Source organism: Ruditapes philippinarum, unplaced genomic scaffold, assembly GCF_026571515.1.
Source record: "Ruditapes philippinarum isolate M1 unplaced genomic scaffold, ASM2657151v2 ctg316_1_1_1_1, whole genome shotgun sequence".
Taxonomy (NCBI): Eukaryota; Metazoa; Mollusca; class Bivalvia; order Venerida; family Veneridae; genus Ruditapes; species Ruditapes philippinarum.
This window is the reverse complement of record NW_026855923.1, coordinates 458,286-479,563: the sequence shown is the minus strand read 5'-3', so window position 1 is coordinate 479,563 and position 21,278 is coordinate 458,286. Positions and strand designations below refer to the sequence as shown.

The window sequence follows — 21,278 nt, the reverse complement described above, 5'->3', positions numbered from 1 at the left end:
CTTCATTTATATCATGTCAATACAGACATCATGTCACGTAAGTGCAATAATTGAATAACTGCTGTTAAATTTAGAAGATTATGTTAGTGCTCTAAGAAACAATAACTAGATCCAAGTCGCCTACAACTCTTAAAGATTTTACAGCAAGTGGATGACCTTATGAATTTGAAGGTCAAAAGGTCAAGGTCAATAATACATGAAAATCTTGTAAAATCAAAAAGAAATGTTTCATCAGTCTTTATTTGTGATATAATATATTAAAACAACACTTCAATTCTTTGAAATAGTCATTGTGTATGAGCTGGGGCATAAGTATCCAAGGAATGCATGTTTAGATTCAATCAAGTTGCCCCAAATCAAAGACTTTAATATCATTTAAAAATAAGGTAGACACCTTATATAATGTTTGTTTATCTCGTTGAACTATATCATCACATTTATAGTTTTAATACCTCATAGGATAACATACTGAGTGGCAGCCATCAAAATAAAGTCTATACTGTATGTTCTTTCAAGCAGAGAGATGGGGGATTACTGACTCTAGTCTTTAATGTGTTAAGTTTGCTAGCAACTACAGATTTTACCCATGCAACCAGCGGCAAACAAAATCAGTAAGCACATGCATGCCATCTGATGATGGTCTGCACTGTGTTTGCTATTTTATCAATACATGTACATATTTTGAAATTTTCCTAAAATGATGAATGGTTTTGTCCTGATTGAAAGATGGTTCAGTCTATTTAAGTTAAGTTTCTGTGGAAAGGGTTGTAGAATTAAGGAAATCGTCTTTTCGTTTGGTGTTACGGTGCACAAACACAGTATAGATCATATGACACCAAGAAAAGAAAGATGATTTTGGCTAACCTTGGAAGTTACTAACTTCAAAGCAAAACCAGATCACCTGCGGGAGCTAAAAGATGCATGCACTCAAGTAATTCCATTTAGTAACCTCTTGTGATCACACAGGGATAAACGGCTGCAGTGATTATGCCTCAACCATGTGGGTTCGAATACAGACTTCGGATTCTTTCATGTGAGGAAGTTATCCAGCTAGCTTACAGAACGATGGTGTTTCATAACTCAGGTGTGCCTTTGTACCTGAAATAATGGATGGAAGGACATCTGATGTCTTCCTTCACCAGTAAAGCTGGAAGGTAGACATATGACCTAGATGTAGGTGTGACGTAAGTCAGACAAACAAACAACCTTTACACGCAACCCCTCAGTCACGGGGGCAAAATAAGAAAAAAGACAGCATTTGTTTTTTACTTTATTTTAATTACAAACACTTGTAGCATCAATATTTTATAACTAAACAATATTATAGGAGCACTTTTAAAGCACTATACTTAACAAAGTTTGACTTTCAATATACAATATCATACACACATACACTTATCTGATGTTACATACACAACATTTAAACACGAGATTCTGAATCACAATGTAAACATTACACGAAAAAATGAATTTTTCTGACATTTCAAATACAGTTCCAAACACTATATCTGGCAATTGTAACCTACACGATTTACTTGAAATATTTACCAACTTGTTTTACAAATGGGCACATAGTTGAATATTTTAAACTGTGATAAGTTTATAAATGCATGTACATCTGCAACTTAAACCAATGGACAAATCTTAACTTTAAATGTGGGAAAAATATTGCTTTTAATAGATTACTAAAATATGTTAAGATAAGATAAAATTTTGATAAACCTTATTGTTTATATGATAAAACTTTTCATGTCTAGTTATTCACACCCATGGATGGGCTTAAATAGGTTGTTCTATACAGGAATAGTATTTCAAATGTCTAATTCCATGATTATATGTATAATGAAATGTAAATTTGAAGTAAAAAACAGCTCAAGGTTGGCTAAAAGCTTACTTTTTGGAATAACCATGATTCCAATATCTCAGAACAGAAAAATAGAGTTAAATTAACTTGGAACACTTTTAAGATTAAAGTGTTTTAAATTAAATTTTACATCCAGAATCAACTAGTCGTTTAATTGTATCGCCTTTAACTGTAAACAAAAGTAATAATTATGTTTTAATATAAAAAAAATATGTTTTGCTATTGATAAACCAAAGCAGCAGTAATATTAAAAAGCAGAATAAATGTAACAAAAATGTAATTTTTTTTAAAAAATAAAGAAATGTAAGCTTTTATTTATAAGCACAACAATTAATTATGACAGTATTAAAAGAATTATTGAACAAGAATGTACTAATTAAGCCTGGTACCATGCTATAACAGATTAAAGAGTGAAAAAATGCTGGTCAATAAATTGGTTAAATTGTCTTAAAATAATCATAGAGTCATTGTTATTAATGTACTGTTTTGCTATGCTTGTTAATCAGCCTTTATACAGATTATAGTGCAGGGCTTTACACCTATAAATTTGTTATTGACCAGTAATGTTAATGAGTACATAAAATGTTGGTCAATAAAAGGTGCTATTCTGCAGACATCTGTATATAAAAGTAACAGAATACTATAATAATAAATTTGTTATTACATAATCAGCGGACAGGACTAGTTTTTGAAAGTTGCTAAAAATGCAATCTCGGAAATTTTTTAAAAAATGTACAAACAACAAACTTTGAGAGGAAGTTACCTTAACATACACATAGTAATGTTGTATGCCTTGTGAAATCACAAAACAATAGTAGAATTACTATGACAATTATAATTGTTTAACACCATTCTGTATCCTATGATGTAGAATGATAACTTGATGTGTTCCTTTATTACATGTATATAGATCTACTAAGTATATTTGCTAAGATTATTTACTTCATGTCACATGAACAGATAGTGACCAGGCTGAAAGAAAATCAGTGTGGCCTGGAATGATTTTGCTTGCTTAATGCGGCCTTAGTGTACATTACCTTTGTTCAATATAATATTATTAATACCAAGAAATATAAAATAAAATGCCCTTGATTTAGTTCATGTATTGACTCCCTTGGATTTTACAAAAAAAACTTATCACACTCAAGCACTTCATGCAATCAAGGCCAAGCAAATCCACTTTTGTCAGATAAAAGTACTGGATCAAGATACATGTATCCTATTTTTATCATTCAATAAACAACTGATAAGTTTGTTGTCGGCTACAGAAAATTTAAATCATTCATAATAAAAGATAAAATAAAGAAAAGGTTGACATATTAAAATGTTCTCGTTAAACACTAGTTATATCTAAACCTTTAGACAACACTTATCCAGTTTAAAAAGAGCCGCATCATGACAAAACCAACATAGTGCGTTTGCGACCAGCATGGATCCAGACCAGCCTGCGCATCCGCTTAGTCTGATCAGGATCCATGATGTTCGCTTACAAACCCTATAACAAAGTAGAGAAACTCAATAGCGATCAGCATGGATCCTGATCAGACTAAGGGGATGCGCAGACTGGTCTAGATCCATGCTGGTCGCAAACCCATTATGTTGGTTTTGTTGTGACGTGACTCAAATTATCTTATTGCTAAATTATTCTATTACGTTTTCTATCATATGTGTATATCACAATGTTTTTAGTCTTTTAAACACTACGCATACTAATAACAACAAATATATCTGGCAAAAATTAAAATTCAAAATTCCATTCCTGCCTCGAAAAATCATTTCATTTTTAACTCATAAATGAGTAACAATAACATATTATATACTTTAAAAAAACAACAGACCATGAAACTTTATTTAGTTGGAATGTAAAAGAGTAACATTGACAAAGTAATTCTTACATGTACCATGATAATTATATATTCATAAAAATAAGAACATAAACTTAATAAAATCAAGTAAAATTAGTTGCATCAAAAGACTGTTCAATACATCACAATTTCCAATATGAACACAAAACGATTTATTAATGAAACAAATGAGTTACTCAAATTGTTAAACATACCAGAAGATGGAAAATAGTATCTAATAAGTAAGTAACTTTTTTCTTGTTGTTCAATGATGCTTTGGTCCATGTTCCTAGTGTTTAATCCAAGATGGTCAAGAATTTATCTTAAATAGAGCTATACTCGATGAAAAATACATTATGATCTGTCTTTTAAGTGATTAACAATAGTTGCATTATTGTTATGTTTTTGCTCCATTTTTCTGTTAAATGTTTTAAATTAAAACAATATTTACATGTAGTTTATGCAGAATCTATTTTAGTTTGATTGTGTAGAAAGCTATAATTCTCTAAAATTTTTAATACACTCTCAAAGTTGTTTCTGGAACCATAATTAGTGAACAGTTTATTGCTCAAGGAAACAACATTTTGTCCTGATGGGGTTTGATCCCACACAGCTTGTGATCCTCAGATTACTACAATGTAATATGATGCGTTAACCATTTGGACATTCTGCTACAATAAACAAGAGCGACCAGTGATCACGTGTGTCCCCTGATGTAGCCAATTTATCAGTTGTATTGAGTGGTGATTCAGATTGACCAGTTTGTTCCCTTAATTATGTCGCGGCTACTTTATAGCATGTTGTAGTTACTCGATAATGGAGCAGGACATACAAATATAATTAATACGCCAAAATGCATTTTTTATTCAAGGGCCATTACTCAGGCAAAAAAGCATTCAAGCAGAAAACCCATTAATTATGCACAAGTACTTGATGTATCTATCAATCCTGTAAAGTTTCATTTAAATTGCATAAGTGCATGTAGTACAAGAGAAGTAGTCTGAATAAAACTTTAAAAATTAAAATTATTAATAAATCTGACAATCTAAAAATCAAGTTTTGTGATGGTCAGATGATGAACAAGAGCACCGCTAGGCAGAGCATTATATGCCCGAAAGTGATTTTTTTTTTTTTAGTAAAGATGAAGCATTTGTAAAACATGGGAGTAAAATAAAGTATTACCTCCTTCAAATAACAATCCTCCTTTGAAGTTTCAATATTGTGGTCCAAATGGAACTTTAAGTTATGCCCCAGAAACTGTTTTCAATTCTAAGGTAAAAGTGACCTTGGCCTTGTGACCCCAAAATCATTAGGGGTCTTCTACCCAATATGGACAATCATACTATGAAGTTTAAACACAGTAGGCAAATGATACTTAAGTTATGTTCCAAAAACTGTTTTCAGTTTTAAGGTAATAGTGACCTTGACCTTGTGACCCCAAAATCAATAGGGGTCTTCTACCCAATATGGACAATCATCCTATGAAGTTTGAATATTGTGGGCCAAATGGAACTTAAGTTATGCTCAGAATCTGTTTTCAATTTCTAAGTAATAGTGACCTTGACCTTGTGACCCCAAAATCAATAGGGGTCTTCTACCCAATATGGACAATCATCCTATGAAGTTTGAACACTGTGGGCCAAATTGAACTTAAGTTATGCTCCGGAAACTGTTTTCAGTTCTAAGGTAATAGTGATCTTGACCTTTGACATTGTGACCCCAAAATCAATAGGGGTCTTCTACCCAATATGGACAATCATCCTATGAAGTTTGAACACTGTGGGCCAAATGGAACTCAAGTTATGCTCCGGAAACTGTTTTTCAGTTTTAAGGTCATAGTGACCTTGACCTTTGACCTTGTGACCCCAAAATCAATAGGGGTCTTCTACCCAATATGGACAATCATCTTATGAAGTTTGAACACTGTAGGCCAAATGGAACTTAAGTTATGCTCCGGAAACTAAGTTATGCTCCGGAAACTGTTTTCAGTTTTAAGGTCATAGTGACCTTGACCTTTGACCTTATGACCCCAAAATCAATAGGGGTCTTCTACCCAATATGGACAATCATCCTATGAAGTTTGAATATTGTGGGCCAAATGGAACTTAAGTTATGCTCCGGAAACCAAATTGCTAACGAACGTACAGACGGATGGACGGACGCCAGGGGGTATAACATAATATGTCCGAAATTCTTTCGGGCATATAAAAAGTGATCCCTATATGTCACCAGTACTACTGCTACTCTGTAGCAGGCGACACAAAAATCTGTATGCACTTATTTTACACATTTAAGTACAATGTATTAACATCACATTAAAAACTTGAATGATTTTATATTTCACACTTAAGTAATATTTCTTCACTACACCATGTATGATCTTAAAATATAAAAAAATTGCACCATTTTCACAAACATTGACATTTTAGACATAATTATGTACACCAGTATTATAAAGACATTTTAATAATAGTAGTATTTCAGGCTGAAAAACCAGGGTACATTATATTTAGATACTTCAAGACATAAGCTATTTATATTAAGAAATTAACAAGAAAGCTTTGTGTTTTACATAAACATTGTTTTCCCTTGTACAGTATAAGTTGTATAGTTAGCGATGCAAAAATATTGGCGAATTTTGCGAAATGACGAAAATCGTTAAAATTTCCACTAGTGTAAAAATTATTATCAGCCAATCTGTGTTATTGAATTCTACCCTTGCATGATTCGCTTATACTTCCTCATGTGAAATGTCTGGAATTTTAAATTCACTTACTTTTCAACATGGGGAATTTATTATATCCACTTACATAGTATGACATGAATAGATTGACAGTTAAGTTTTCTTTGGATACATTTTTGAATAAAAGTAACATAAATGACTTTATTTATCAAGTTAAAATCTTCAACTTATTATCTGATAAAACAAAAATTCTTCATATTTATAATAATGCAAACTATATGTTACATTTAGACATGAGGCCATTTTCTAGTGTTCCATTTAGAACTTATGGATGTTCTTGTTTAAGTTCTAGTTACCATCAAATTGTCAAAATTCTAGTTTTTCAAAGTTTCTATATCTTAACATTATGATAGAATAGCTTTATGACCGGAGAACAAGTTTCAGAACACTCGATGTAAATAATTTAATTTTGTACTTTGATAGCGAAAAAATAAATGTTTATATAGGTACCGTAAATAAACTACCTATCAAGAACAAGCTCTATATACCTATATACAAAAAATACCTAACAGGTTATTAAATGGAACAAAAACATATTCAATTTACAATTTTTTCTAAAAATCAACAACATGTTTCTAGAAATAGACTTTTCACACCAAATTTATTTATAGATTACAAAATTAATCCCTTAAGTAAACTAATATCCTTGTCAACCAAGTTCAGTATGGGAGAGTATTTTTCAGTACAACTTAAAACAGTTACTGTATGCATAATTATTTATGACAACAACAAAAAAACGGGGGAAAAAATCATTTTTCATTCTGATTAATTCATAAGAAACCATAGCACTCAACAAAGCCCAAGTTGACAGAAAATCTGAAGCAATTGTTACCCTGAGTTAACCCACAATAATTTTACTCTGAATGCAACAGTTTTACTATAAAACAATACTAAAATAATGTCTATAAGCTTATAATTATAATGAGAAAATAAATGAAAATTACACAGCATAAATGTTAAATTTGAATGAATTTTATTTGAAAATATTTTTCAATTACAAGACAAGTACATTTGAGCCGTGTCATGACAAAACCAACATAGTGGGTTTGCGACCAGCATGGATCAAGACCAGCCTGCGCATCCACGCAGTCTGATCAGGATCCATGCTGTTTGCTATCCGTTTCTCTACTTGTTATAGAGTTGGTAAGCGAACAGCATGGATCCTGATCAGACTGTGCAGATGCGCAGGCTGGTCTCGATCCATGCTGGTCGCAAACACACTATGTTGGTTTTGTCATGACGTGGCTCATTTTTACTTAAAAAAAAAAACAACAAGAAACAAATGAATCCTTAATCCCCCCCCCTTAACTTGAAATTTATCAACACATTTTTGAGAGAGACAAACAATGATTGAACAATATTTAACATACTGCACATACTTTAATTGATTTAAAAAATTTTCTTTCCCTCTAGAATAAAAACAACTCTTACAAACACAGTCTTAGATGTACAATTATATAATGCTTTTTAATCCTAAATCAATGAGTTAGTCAGAAAAAAAATCAGATTAAAAGGACTATCCCTTAACATATTTAAATATCTGAGAGGTACCCTGTGACTATCAATGGGTGTCACTTTCAATTATTATTCATGCACATGAGTTAAATTGCCCTTTAATTATGCACATAAGCATCCATTTAATCAATGCAATTGTAAATGAATGTCCCTTTAATTAATACAATTATAATGTACATGAGTATCCCTTTAATCAATATATGTACATGAGTGTCCCATTGATTTAAACATGTATAAAATGGGTGCTCCATAAATGAGTGGCCCTTTAATAGACGAAATATATACATGAACATTGTAGATAATGCTTGTGAACAGTTGTCATGGTAGCTAATATTTCATCACATCTCATCAATAGCTGCTCTATAAATCTCTAAAATCACTGAAATAGAAAAAACAGAATATCTTTTATTCATACATTTTAGTGAATGTATCAATAGCATGTTAATACTATGCATGTTATGCCTCAGTTAACCCTTACCACCCTAAATATCTTAAATGGACTTGTCAATCTTTCAATCTGGAGAAAACCATTCATGATATTCAGGGAAATATTTACTGACTGAATAGCAAACATTGTAGACCACGATCAGATATGGCACAAATTATCTTTGGTACTGATCGTACTTGTCTGCCAGCAAGTTAAGTGTTTAAAAATAAATGTCATGCAAAAGGTATGAAAAGTTAACTTTACACAGAAAATTGTTAATGACATCTATACTGTTAAACTAGAACTCCACGAGTCGTATGTGTCGCCTTGTGAACAATATAGTTTAGGAGAAATGGCCAGGACAAAAATGAAATATGAAAACTAACAAAGGGCAATTACTCAAAAAATAATAAGTGCAGAGCAGCAGTTTCTGTGCATTGCACTTCTTATCAATAAGATCTATCATCCTATGAAGTTTCAAGTCCATATCTTTTATAATTTATGAGAAATAGCCCGGACAAAAATAAAGTATGAAAATTAATATAGGGTAATAACTCACAAATAAGAAGTGCAGAGTACCAGTTCTTGTACACTGCACTTTTTCTTAATGAGATCTATTATCCTATGAAGCTTCATGTCCATAGATTTCATACTTGAGGAGAAATGACCGGGACAAAAATAAAGTATGAAAATTAACAAAGGGCAATAACTCAAAAAATAAGAAATGCAGAGTACCAGTTCTAAAATGTGCACTCAATTCTTCTTAATGAGATCTATCATCCTATGAAGTTTCAAGTCCATAGCTTTTATACTTGAGGAGAAATGGCCATGACAAAAATAAAGTATGAAAATTAACAAAGGGCAATAACTCAAAAAATAAGAAATACAGAGTACTGGTTCTTGTGCACTGCACTTCTTCTTAATGAGATCTATCATCCTATGAAGTTTCAAGTCCATGCTTTTATACATTAGGAGAAATGGCCCGGACAAAAATAAAGTATGAAAATTAACAAAGGGCAATAACTCAAAAAATAGGAAGTGCAGCAGAGTACCGGTTCTTGTGCACTGCACTTCTTCTTAATGAGATCTATCATCCTATGAAGTGTCAAGTCCATAGCTTTCATAGTTGAAGAGAAATGGCCCGGACAAAATTAAAGTATGAAAATTAACAAAGGGCAATAACTCAAAAATTAAGAACTGCAGAGTACCAGTTTTTGTGCACTGGACTTCGAGTTATTGAAAGAAGCATGCATACCAAGTTTGAAGTCAATCAGACTTATAGTGACTGAGTTATGCTCCGGACAAGCTGTAGGGGACGCCGACACCGACAATGACGCAGACAACGCCGCCGACAAAAGTAACCCCTATATGTCGCCTTTTCAAGGCGACACAATAAAATGACAATACTTTACTGCTAGTTATAGTCAACTATAATCTAAAAAGTTTATCGAGGGTCCTCAGGACTTCCTTTTCAGACACAGTGCGTCAAGTACAATTTTGATTCCATCCTAAAAATTATTGATTTGAACATTTAATGACATGTACACAACCATAAAACTGATTGTTCAATGCTAAGATAATGATTGTTTTACATGTACATGTAGTATTAAAACCTCAAAGGCTTTTTGTTTTAAGGTCTTTAACCTCTAATCACTGCATTGTTCATTTCTAGCTTGACTATGTATGTACTGTGTACTGAGCCAAGATAGAAAAACTTTTCTCTATTTTGATAAACAATATTTCCAATTAATATACATGAAGATCTTTAAAGGCACATTAAGACTCATATAAATGGATAATTTTTTCCTTCACATTACTTAAAATAATGGTTTAAGTGGAGGGTAGATGGTTATCAGCTAAATAATGTAGAGATGAAATGTCAAATTATTTGTCATAAAGTACCAAATGTAAACAAAGCAGTATTTTGACTTCCATTCACTATTATGTACTGTAATAATTGCCAAAAAAGCAACAGAAGCAAAAGATGGCTAAGCAAATTGACTTAAGCGTCACCTTTTGGAAACTATTACCTGACACCAAAAATAAAAAGCTTTTTGAGACTTAAAAATAAAAGTATTTCTGAGGCATAATGGGCCTTTAAGAAATGTTATTTGAACTATTTAGCTTTAAACAGTAAAAAGATGTAAATTTACTTACAGTGAGCCACAAATTTAAGCTCAAATTTGTTAAGGAAGAGTGGATAAATATTGACAAATAATATCATATTTTAGAGCAGCTGTGACACCTCCTGTGAGTTTCATTTTAAGTTCAATGACTTTTTATACTTATAATGTTTAAATAGTAAAAAAATTGTGAACTGTACAAACAAACTTATAACTAGTCAAGGTCATTTACAATCCTGAGCAGTCACGAGTCACTTAAAATGTATAAAAATATCAAAAGTATGATCCCTTGTTCTGTTAGAAATGGACTAAATAATGGGGATATTTAATTGTATACAAGGCACATCTTGCCTCAGAAACAAAATAAATTTTCAATTCTTTAGAAAGGGCAAACAAGAATTTTATAATGTTTAAATACTGGTTTTAGAGAATAATTAGATGCTTGTGTAACCTGAAAAAGTAGCAACAAATGTGAGATAATTTGTCATAAAAGTAGCAAAAATGAAAAGATAATTAGATAAAAAAGCATTTCTGAGGCATGATGGGCTTTTAATATTAAAGAAAATTCAGATCTTTTAATATGTGGCCATAATACATGTATATAGCAGAGGACCTGATGGTGTGCATGCATGCAGCATTTATCTTAAGGTTATTTTTGGTTTAAACATATTTTTATTCAGATAATATATACATGTTAATAATTTACAATTTAAGCAGAAAGGAATTGGACCGAGAGCTACAATAGCTCATAGTAGTCCTCTCCTTTAACAAAAGCAATATATTTACATAATACATGGCTTATCATAATTTTAATTAAACCCTATAAAGAAAAAAAAAAAACGAAGAAAGAATAAATAATTACAAATACATATATGTAATTGAAAGAAAATAATAAAGAGAAAGATGGAGAAATGAGGAGTTTGCGGATGTTTTTATATCATTTGTCGTTTTGGTACATCATTTATGGAAAAAAAAAAACTTGTGTGAACACTATGTTGTATGACAACTAGTATATTACATATTAGAAGGTTATTTTTCTGAAACCTTACAGTCATATTAGTAGATGGGTTAAGAAAATGTTTAGAAGATCAAACACAATTCATATTTAAATTCATTTAACCTTAAGTTTTACTATGTCAACAAAAATATAGTTGCTATGACAACAAAATAAAGTGATAACAAATGAAGAAATAGCTGGTTAAATTTGAAGCAGTTGGTTTAAGAGAATGAGATTCTTCATTTCTCTGAATAAAAGATGATACTCGGATATTGTCTTAAATGAAATCCTGTACTGAGCCAGACCAACCTGTACTTTTATGATAACTCTACTTGTAAACTGTTAACACAGCATTATTTAAGTATTGAAATCATACAAATGAGCAATTATATCAAAATTTGAAGCAGATTGACAAAGTCAACTGTGGTAAAAGATGAGTGACTGACACCTGAGTACATGAATTAAGGCTCAACACTTGAAAAAGAAAAACAATGTAAGAATATTGGCTCAACTTAAAACTTTATTTTTTTGAAAAATAGACATCAATTTTGAGTGTGTTCTTGTAGAATAATGCATGATTTGAGTTTAAATGCTCAGAAATATAAATAATAATTAATGTAGATGATCACATTGTGCTTAAAAGAACTCCACAGAGGATCAAAAGCCTAAAAACATAAAATTTGAATTTCTTACATAGATCAGCTGAGGGAATAAAACAGAAATATATGCTCAGAAATAAATTGAAAATCGTATTTTGTGCAAGCCTGTTTTAAGAGAAAAGCATTGCATTACGCTTATCAATTTTTGGTTATTTTCCACAGTTTGAATAATTATTCTTGGAAAAGAGTAAGTGAATTATCTGAAATTTTGCATACATTTAGTTTAATTGAGCTGGACCTACATCTAATGGAACATTAATCTCGAAAATTATTTCCAGTCCTGTCATATCAAATAACCTCAGTGGAGTGAGTCCCTTTAAAATAGATGGAAAACTGTAAAGTCCCTTTAAAATAGATGGAAAACTGTAAACCTATGTTCAACCTTACCTTAAAATCATCCTATTAGTATTAAATAGAAGGATTTTGTTGCAGAAATGGTTGAGTGAGTTTATGTCAGGGGACAATTTATATGAATGCTGTCAGTACAAGATAAATATCCATTAGTTAAGATTATAAAAATATGTAATAATAAAAACTTATTTTTTGTAACATCACAAAATACATAAAAAAAATTAATATGACATTTACAAGATTTTGGTTATGGTAGTAAGAAACTGAAATAAAAACTTTACTGTCAATTTAAAAAAACAGCTTGTGCCTTAACTCGTATGCCTGGGGGCAAATTAAGCTTACAACATATTATAAATTTTTACATTTTGTAATAAAAAAAAGCCTAAAATATCTCAAAATTAGTAATGCGCCAAACTAGCATAATAAGTGCATGCTGAAACCCATATTTCATGAAATTTGCATCAAACAACAAACACCCTTTGAATCTGTGGATAAACAATTACACTTCATGCAGAAACAGCATCCATGAGGTAATAATCAAATTTCGTAAATGCATGAAAGGCGTTTATAGCACGTAATTAAATGTTAGAGGTTATCAAGACATTTTATTAACTTTCTATTATTCTCAAAGATATCATTACACGATGTTATCGCAACTTAATGTTCACCTTGCGAGTGGTACCAGACTGGTACTCATTGTACATAGCTGCAACCTCGAGGTCTTCACTCAATTCAAAAACCTTCAAAATTGATTTACAGTGTGGATAATATGTAACATAAGCTGTAAGACTGAATATAAAGAAGAATTTAAAGTGATTTACAAACATCAAAGACCTTTCAATCTTATAGTCAAACTCGACTTTATACGCCATATTGCCTTTCACCTGGTTACAACCTATAATTTCTGTCTAACTCTCAAGCTTCCTATTTAATCCTCAAACTTGAATTTCAATAAAATGAAAATAATAATATGGTAACTTTACAATTACACGAATATGTCCTAAGATATTTATTCTTCACTTGAATACGATATGATTTGGAATCATTTGATATCTTATAACTTAACTGTTACCCTGCTAACGGGTACAGAATCTGCACATGCAACCAGTGCAGACCAAGATCAGCCTGCACATCTGTGCCATCTGAACAATTTGTTATTTATATACAGAACAAATATTTCATGAAAATACAAACATGTTGATGTTTGCAATATAACCCTCACTTTGGGTTTAGAAAATATATGCAAATTAACAACCATTTATATTAGGACCATAATAACCTTAGTAACAAAAATCTAAATGTAAAGAATGATACAAAATATAATGTAACTGCAGTCCTTATACAGTTTTCTTAATAAAAATTGAACTAAAATAAACTCTGTATAAACTTAATAAGTATTTCTTTAAATACATCAAGTCTTAATTTCTACAAGTGTGGAGCCAGGCCAGCCTGTATGTCACTTCAGTCTGACCAGGATTTATCATAACTGTTAGCTAACTTTATCATAACTGTTATGATTATCCTCATAATTGATACAAGACATTTAACAAAGATTTTAATGGAAGATGGCAAAACCCCATAGGAAATATTAAGTTGAACACAATTTCCTGCATTATAGGAAATTTATCCTCCTACAAGAATAATATCATACATGTACAATGATAGTGTAAGTATCAATGAAACATTATAAGGTGATGGATTGATATCAACTTTCTTCAATCACTCTACCTTAAATTCGAGAATGTTATTTGACTATATATAAATACCATACAATATGTTTGCTGCTTAGCATCAGTCATTTATGATAATATATATTTATAACTATCTATAACTGTCAACATTTGTTGTTTAACCATGTTAACATGTTGTTGTGAAATGGCATCACTATAGAAACTGTAAGCTGCATATTGATTTCTAGGTATCAGTTTGTGCAAAAAATATCAAATAGCTGTAGACATGATAGCAAAATGTTGCCACTTACATTTAGCACTTCAAAATAACTGTGAACTGCAATTCTTACATAAAAATTTGTTAAATGTACACGCATAAGATATGACATTGTAATCTACGGAAAGGAAAAAGTTTGTTTCGAAGATTTAGGAATTCACTATTTTTTTGACTAATACATGAAATAAAGCTCCCAAAAATTCCCATAACGGGTTAATTTATGATTACTACCCCACCCCAATCAGCTTTAAAGAATTTATTTATATAATTTCTCTGAGAAGGTAATCAATTAAATAAAAACAAAAGTCCCTTTTAGTCTTTAAGTAAAAAATTTTTTTTCGTGTGAAAAGATTTGGGCTTTCCCACCCAAAGGGAATGTTTTTTTAAAGGCTTTCCCCTTAAAAAACTTTGTTGCCCTGTATTTGGGGTTTTTATTTCCCCTTATTAATAAGTTCACTAAAGTATAAAAACTCCCATTTGAATTGAGTTATAATTTAAATTATGTTGAATATTTTTTAAAAAAATATTATTTTTGTCACCATTATTTGTTACCTTTAAAAGCTGGACGTATATTCTAGCTATAATATGACACATTTTGACTTCCCCCTGGAACATTTACAACGCTCCTCCTCGGGAATTCCACGTAAAACTAACTCTATATGATGACCACATCCTGAAAATACATCACGATTAGAAAGGAAAATAATTTATTATACATGGTACTGTAATTTGAGCAGTGTCACAACAAAACCAACATAGTGTGTTTGCGACCAGCATGGATCCAGACCAGCCTGGGCATCCGCGCAGTCTGATCAGGATCTATGCTGTTCACTTACCAACCCTGTAACAAGTAGATACAAGTAGAAACTGATAGCGAACAGCATGGATCCTGATCAGACTGTGCGGATGCGCAGGCTGGTCTGGATCCATGCTGGTCGCAAACCCATTATGTTGGTTTTGTCGTGACGCGGCTTAGACATTTCACAAACATCAAGAATGTGCCATACACTGTCCACCTGCTTTGCTGACAATAGAAAGAGCATCAGATTTGTAATCAAGGGGCCGCAGCAGTCTAATATTTTTGTTTCTCTATGACAACTCAAACATTGAGTCTAATGGTCATTTGTCTCTCACCTTTTATTCAGAAATCATGTCACTTGTGTGGAGAAATTGCTTATTACTGGTTAGTTATGCTGAGGAAAGATGGTAAGGTGGACTGATCGACTGCCAAGATATAACCAAAAATGTGTTAAGATTAGTGTAAAAAAAACTTGATGAACAAATTTTTTTACCAGAAAAATTCAACATTTAACTTTTTTTTTTACAAGAAAAGTTCAACTACGGTAAAAACTCGCTAATGAGACCAATGAAGGGACTTTACAAATCTGGTCTTAATAGCGGGTTGGTCTCATTAATGAGTTTGGTCAAACAGAAAACCAGGCAATATATTAAGGGATACCATGTACTGTACACATGTTTAATTCTGAGCTAACCTATTTCAAATGAGAAGGATTAAAGCATACACTATTATTTTTTTAATTTTCATTTATTTTATTTTCCTTTTTAAACATTATAAAATTTTTAAACTTCTTTAGAGGTACAAAATGTAATTAAATGAGAATGTCTATAAACACAACATATTTTTACATTCTTGTTAAAAGAATGACACGACTTACTCAATTAAATCACCATTTTACTACAAAGCACACCGAACAATTAACCTTTCATTATTTTCACAGTTTTCATCGCTGATAAAAGCTTCAAAAACCTAATCGTATCCTGTTTATGTTTGTTTAAAATTATTGAACGAAAGAGATAATGATAGCAGCAACACCTCTAAAAAACTTATTGAAAGTTTTCTGTTCAGTATTTTGTTGTTTTAATCCTCCAGTTATGACATTAAAGGTGTGAAATTAAGAAATTATCGATTACTCACAGAATTGTCTGCATTGAACCGTCCCTTATTTATTTTTACAAGAAAATTTAGTTCAACAATTAACTTTTTTTACAAGGAAAGTTCAACATTAAAAAGATTTCGTTGTTCAGTGTAAACAGGGTAATAAATAAGGGACGGTTCAATGCAGACCAACTTATCATCATTAAGTTCTAGGTCAGTATTATTCATTATGATAGATAATGATATAGTTTTACACACTGTGTACTTTATGTTTTTATAAAATTATGAAATTTCATTTTACAAAAATAATTCATTATTACCCTAATTATAGTGTACTGCATCAGGTATTTATACATGTATAAGTAGTTTGATACACTCAGTGCTGCATAATTCGTTATCAAATCACATACAAGAGCAGATCCAGAATTTGTTTTATCAATGGGGCAATGCATATTCCAGATGGGATTTAACATATTTTACCTAAATTTTCTCATAAGTTTGGACAGTTTGATTTTTTTAGATTTTTTTTGCAGCTGTTGGGAATATTTTTTTTTTTCTGAAATTGGGGAAAAAAGAGTGAGAGAGAGAGAGATTGTTTTAGGGTAGGAATGGGGTCTTTAATGATGTGAGATACATGATCTGATTTTTTATAAGAAATATTTCATAAGAATATTCAAATGATATATTTCTATAATTGTTTTCATCATTATTTTGTTGAAATGTATCCCATTGTAGACCTATCCATTTTTATAGTAAAAATAGTACATAATTATTTTGTTAGAAAACATTCTATATAACTGAACAACATTATTTTTTTTCTACCGGGCAATTAACTTTATTAGCTTACATATCTGTTTCACAATCACTGATAGCCTTGTCTCTGGTGTAGCAAAGCTAGAGCAAGTCCTAATATATAAACTCTTAATGTTTGGGGGACTGAAACATAAACTAACACTGCAAATAAAAAAGTGTCAAACATATACAAGTGAACAATGCATCAATTATTCTCTCAAGGATCTGATTAGAATACGGTTGTGAAGTTAAGGAGATCTACAAACATATACTGCTGTCAAGAGAAAATTATAAATGCAATTCTATACCTTATAGACAGACACACCCAGGTATAATATTTGACCAGCATTATTTTTACTGCAGTTAAAATGACTGAATAAATTAAAGTGGTAACTAATAAGCCTATATTTTCTAGTAAAGAATGTAATTAAAGCCTTAAATACTCAGTATGAGGAACTGATTTTATATTTGGTTTTAAGGTGCATTCCTCTGAATAAATGAAAATATTTCAAGAAATCAAACTTGAGAAAAATGTATTAAGAATATGAAAAGTAAAAAGATTTAAGATTCAAATTATGATTTAGATGTAATGTGTAATTAATAACTGATTTTGCATTTTATACTTTTCACTAAATTTCTACTGTGTAATTAACACAGTAAGCTGGTATTTTTGCACATTTTGACCTCTTTTTGCTTATGTCCATAGATTGCAAGTGTTATTTATAATGTGTACATTATTTTTTGTTCACAATCTTAATTAAAATACATTTTAAAAATTGTCATAAAAATCAGCAAGAATCTGAAGGTATACAGTGTTTAAATATTTAACAGACTCAAGAAGTAAATATATCAGTACCAGATAGTTTTAAGATATAGATTATTTAATCACAGTGAGCACTGGTTTCAAACTTATATGTATTTTTGTCAGGATTCAAATTCAAAGTAAATTTTATGAGAAAACATGAAGAATTGATAACGACAATAAAACTATAAAGTCTATGTAATACATGTAATAGCTGATACATTATAGCATCTGCAGAGTGTCCCTCTCTGTATAGCAACCACCTCTATACAACATTATAGTATAATTAAGATAGGTCAGGTCAGGTCATAATCCTGATGATCCGATGACCACATGTCTCTCATTATATATATAGCATAGGATAGTAACATTCATAGCCTTACGTGTCTCACATTATATATATAGCGTAGGATAGTAACATTCATAGCCTTACGAGTCATTCAATTGTACCTTGGAAGACTGTATTATCATTTTATGTCTAAAACCTGTTTATACAGAGAACATCAGGTTGAAGCCCCAATGGGGTCCAAGCCATATTTCCTCAAATGACAGTCCAGTACAATAGAGTAGAGAAAAACAGAATCCCTAAAGAAAGCCCGACACAGCAAAATTGACACTGCTGAAGCTGGAACAAAAAATAATTTTGCTGGGACAAAAAATGATATTAAGTCCCAGATTGCATTGTGCCAAATCAAAGGAAGCTGCACTCAAATATTTCTTAATACATTCAAACTCTATTAAATAGGCTTAAGTTAAAACTAACCAAGTTTACCATAATTATGCCCTTTTTGCCATTTTTTACTGCACACTATTGTTGTCTATAAATAAAATGAGTTAGTTATAATAACTGTGAGTTACTATCTTCTAGCATAACGATACAGTTAATGCTTTAACTGTTAAGATGTATTGATCTCACCGTAAATTTAAATTTTTGACAATAATAGATTTTCATCAAATTTCTAGAAATCTTTTAGATGTTTATAAGAAATACAGTACTACAAGTGTAAAGGAGTTCCACTGAGGTCCAAAAGCATAAAAACATAGAATTTTAATTTCTGACAAAGATCAACAAGGTTATTTAAAACAGACATATCTATATGCAAAAGACAATTAAGAATATACTCAGAAATAAATTGAAAATTGTACTTTTGTGCTATTCGTACCCTGATATAAGTGAAAAGCATATAATTATGTGTGCCTTGCTTTTCATTTTTGGATAATTTTTTTCTCATTTTGAATAATTTTTCTGGAAAAACGGAGAGTGCAAATGGTCTAAAATTTTGCACACAAATTATTGGTCTAGAACTACGTCAATTGAAACATTAATCTTGAGAAATTATTTCAATTAAGTCCCTGTTATTTAAAAAAACCTCATTTAGGTCCCTTAAAGCTTGATGGCAGGTTTTTGTTTAACCTTTCAATTTTGAGGTTACATTTGGAAACTTAAAATGGTTTGAAATGCCAAGATTTTTTTTTTGTCTCCTTAACAATTCATGAATATGCATAAAAACTTAGGACTATCAACATCATGTCACATGTTTACATTAATGGTCACTTTTAATTAAGTTGACACAAATAAAGTGACTGACAACTTCACAGCAAACATTATTTTATGCATATCATTTTTCTAGCCTCATCAGGAGTTTAATTAATTAATACCATGTTAAACATCAACATTAACTGCTAAGTAAAGCTTGAACATAAATATTAATATACATGTATAAAGTCACTCCCTTAAAGTTCATCAGGTAAAATCAAGAAGATAAATAAATATATATACTATGTACAGTGTGCAGCCAGAATTGTCAATGAATATGTTGTTGTTGTTGTTGTTTGTTGTTGTTTAATACAATGAACATGTATTTTATATCTTCATGTTTTCAAAAAAATGACTTTAGAATAAATATATATAATGAAGTTTATATAATGAAGTTTAGATAATGAATTTGTATAATTAATTAATGATCAAATACTCAATAGATCTATACCTGATAACTATAGAAAATGAGTATATTTCATAAAACCTGGGACATTTAAATGTGTATTGTATATATGTCCCATATAATTAAGGACTTAATTCAGTGTGCCTTTTAATATCAATCACTGTATCACAAAAACATAATAATATTATCAAACATTTTAGATGTAAAAAAAATAACATAAGTTTTATATGTGTACAATAATAATTGTCATTTAAGGGATGGAGTATTTTTTTTAATATATGATAGGACTTTACAGTATTGGTAAAATTTCAAGTTAATTTTTTAATTATTTACGTATAGGTTTAAGATTCACATTTATAAAGTTAACAGCATTCCATATTTAAAATGATCATTAAATCCACGGATACGATCATTTATGCATCTTATGAATAATGCAGGGTTGAGAAACTAGAACAGTTGAAATACTTTGAACCCTCTGAGTTATATTTTTGACCACAATTCGATCTTAAAAAATCAATTAATTAGATCATTGAATCGTTACCTGCCCATGTAGGTCTTCCACATTTCCTACATTCCACTTTCTGACACATTTCACCTAGAAATCACAGATCCTTCCTTGATCCTCGCTGATCTATTCCCATTCAATTTATCAAATATTTACAGGTGAAAAACGGGCATGCTATTTACCTTGTAAATTACTCGACCATGAAAAACCACTGTCGTGAATATGTACGCGTACTTCAACGTATAATACGATCACGCGATATCAATGTATTATATATTAATATAATTATGATAAATTTCTTCCTTCTACCAGGGCAAACTGTTTATAAACGAAAATATAATATAATGTTTCAAAAAAAAAATCACCCCTTCTCTATATAAAAAGCACATCTATCCACCATTGTGTATGCTGTACACAATTGTATAAATTGTATCGTGTCAAAGTTGTAAGACATTCATTTATTTACCACTTGCAGAGACTTGTACTTGTATTAAAGATATAACTCTGTGCCATTTGAAATAAAATTCGTTGATGTAACCAGGGTCTTTCAAATAGCAAGACCCTGTAACCTAGTTTTCTTTAATTAAATTAAATGTTAAGTTCCAAACAGAGAGTGTTTCAATAAGCTTATAGCTTCCAACACAATCGAACTAAAATAAATTTGTATAAACTAAGTTCTAAACCGTTGTCTTACTTGTAAAATACATGTAGTCGTGCAATGAATCAATTTTGTACAGACTTTCTAGACATGTAGAGGTATTAATGTAATATGTAACTTGATGAGGAAACGTTTAACTTAACTTCTCTATACCAACTTTGTGAAATCCAAGCTTCAAAGAAAAGCCTTTCATGTCCTGACTTTGATTTTT

The 21,278-nt window shown here is 30.8% G+C and overlaps 1 long non-coding RNA gene across 2 annotated transcripts; it reads right to left on the bottom strand.

Annotated features, from left to right (window-relative positions):
* Positions 1 to 2,155: 2,155 nt before the first annotated feature.
* LOC132744841 (uncharacterized) lies at positions 2,156 to 20,623 on the bottom strand. 2 transcript variants are annotated; one of them, XR_009627753.1, is made up of 4 exons: positions 20,446 to 20,623; positions 15,023 to 15,143; positions 5,552 to 8,345; positions 2,156 to 4,993 (listed from the first exon to the last, which is right to left on the bottom strand). It is a non-coding gene; the product is annotated as an uncharacterized LOC132744841 (long non-coding RNA). The 2 variants fall into 2 exon arrangements; XR_009627752.1 differs by having other exon boundaries at positions 2,156 to 8,345; positions 20,446 to 20,604.
* Between the last annotated feature and the right edge of the window lie 655 nt (positions 20,624 to 21,278).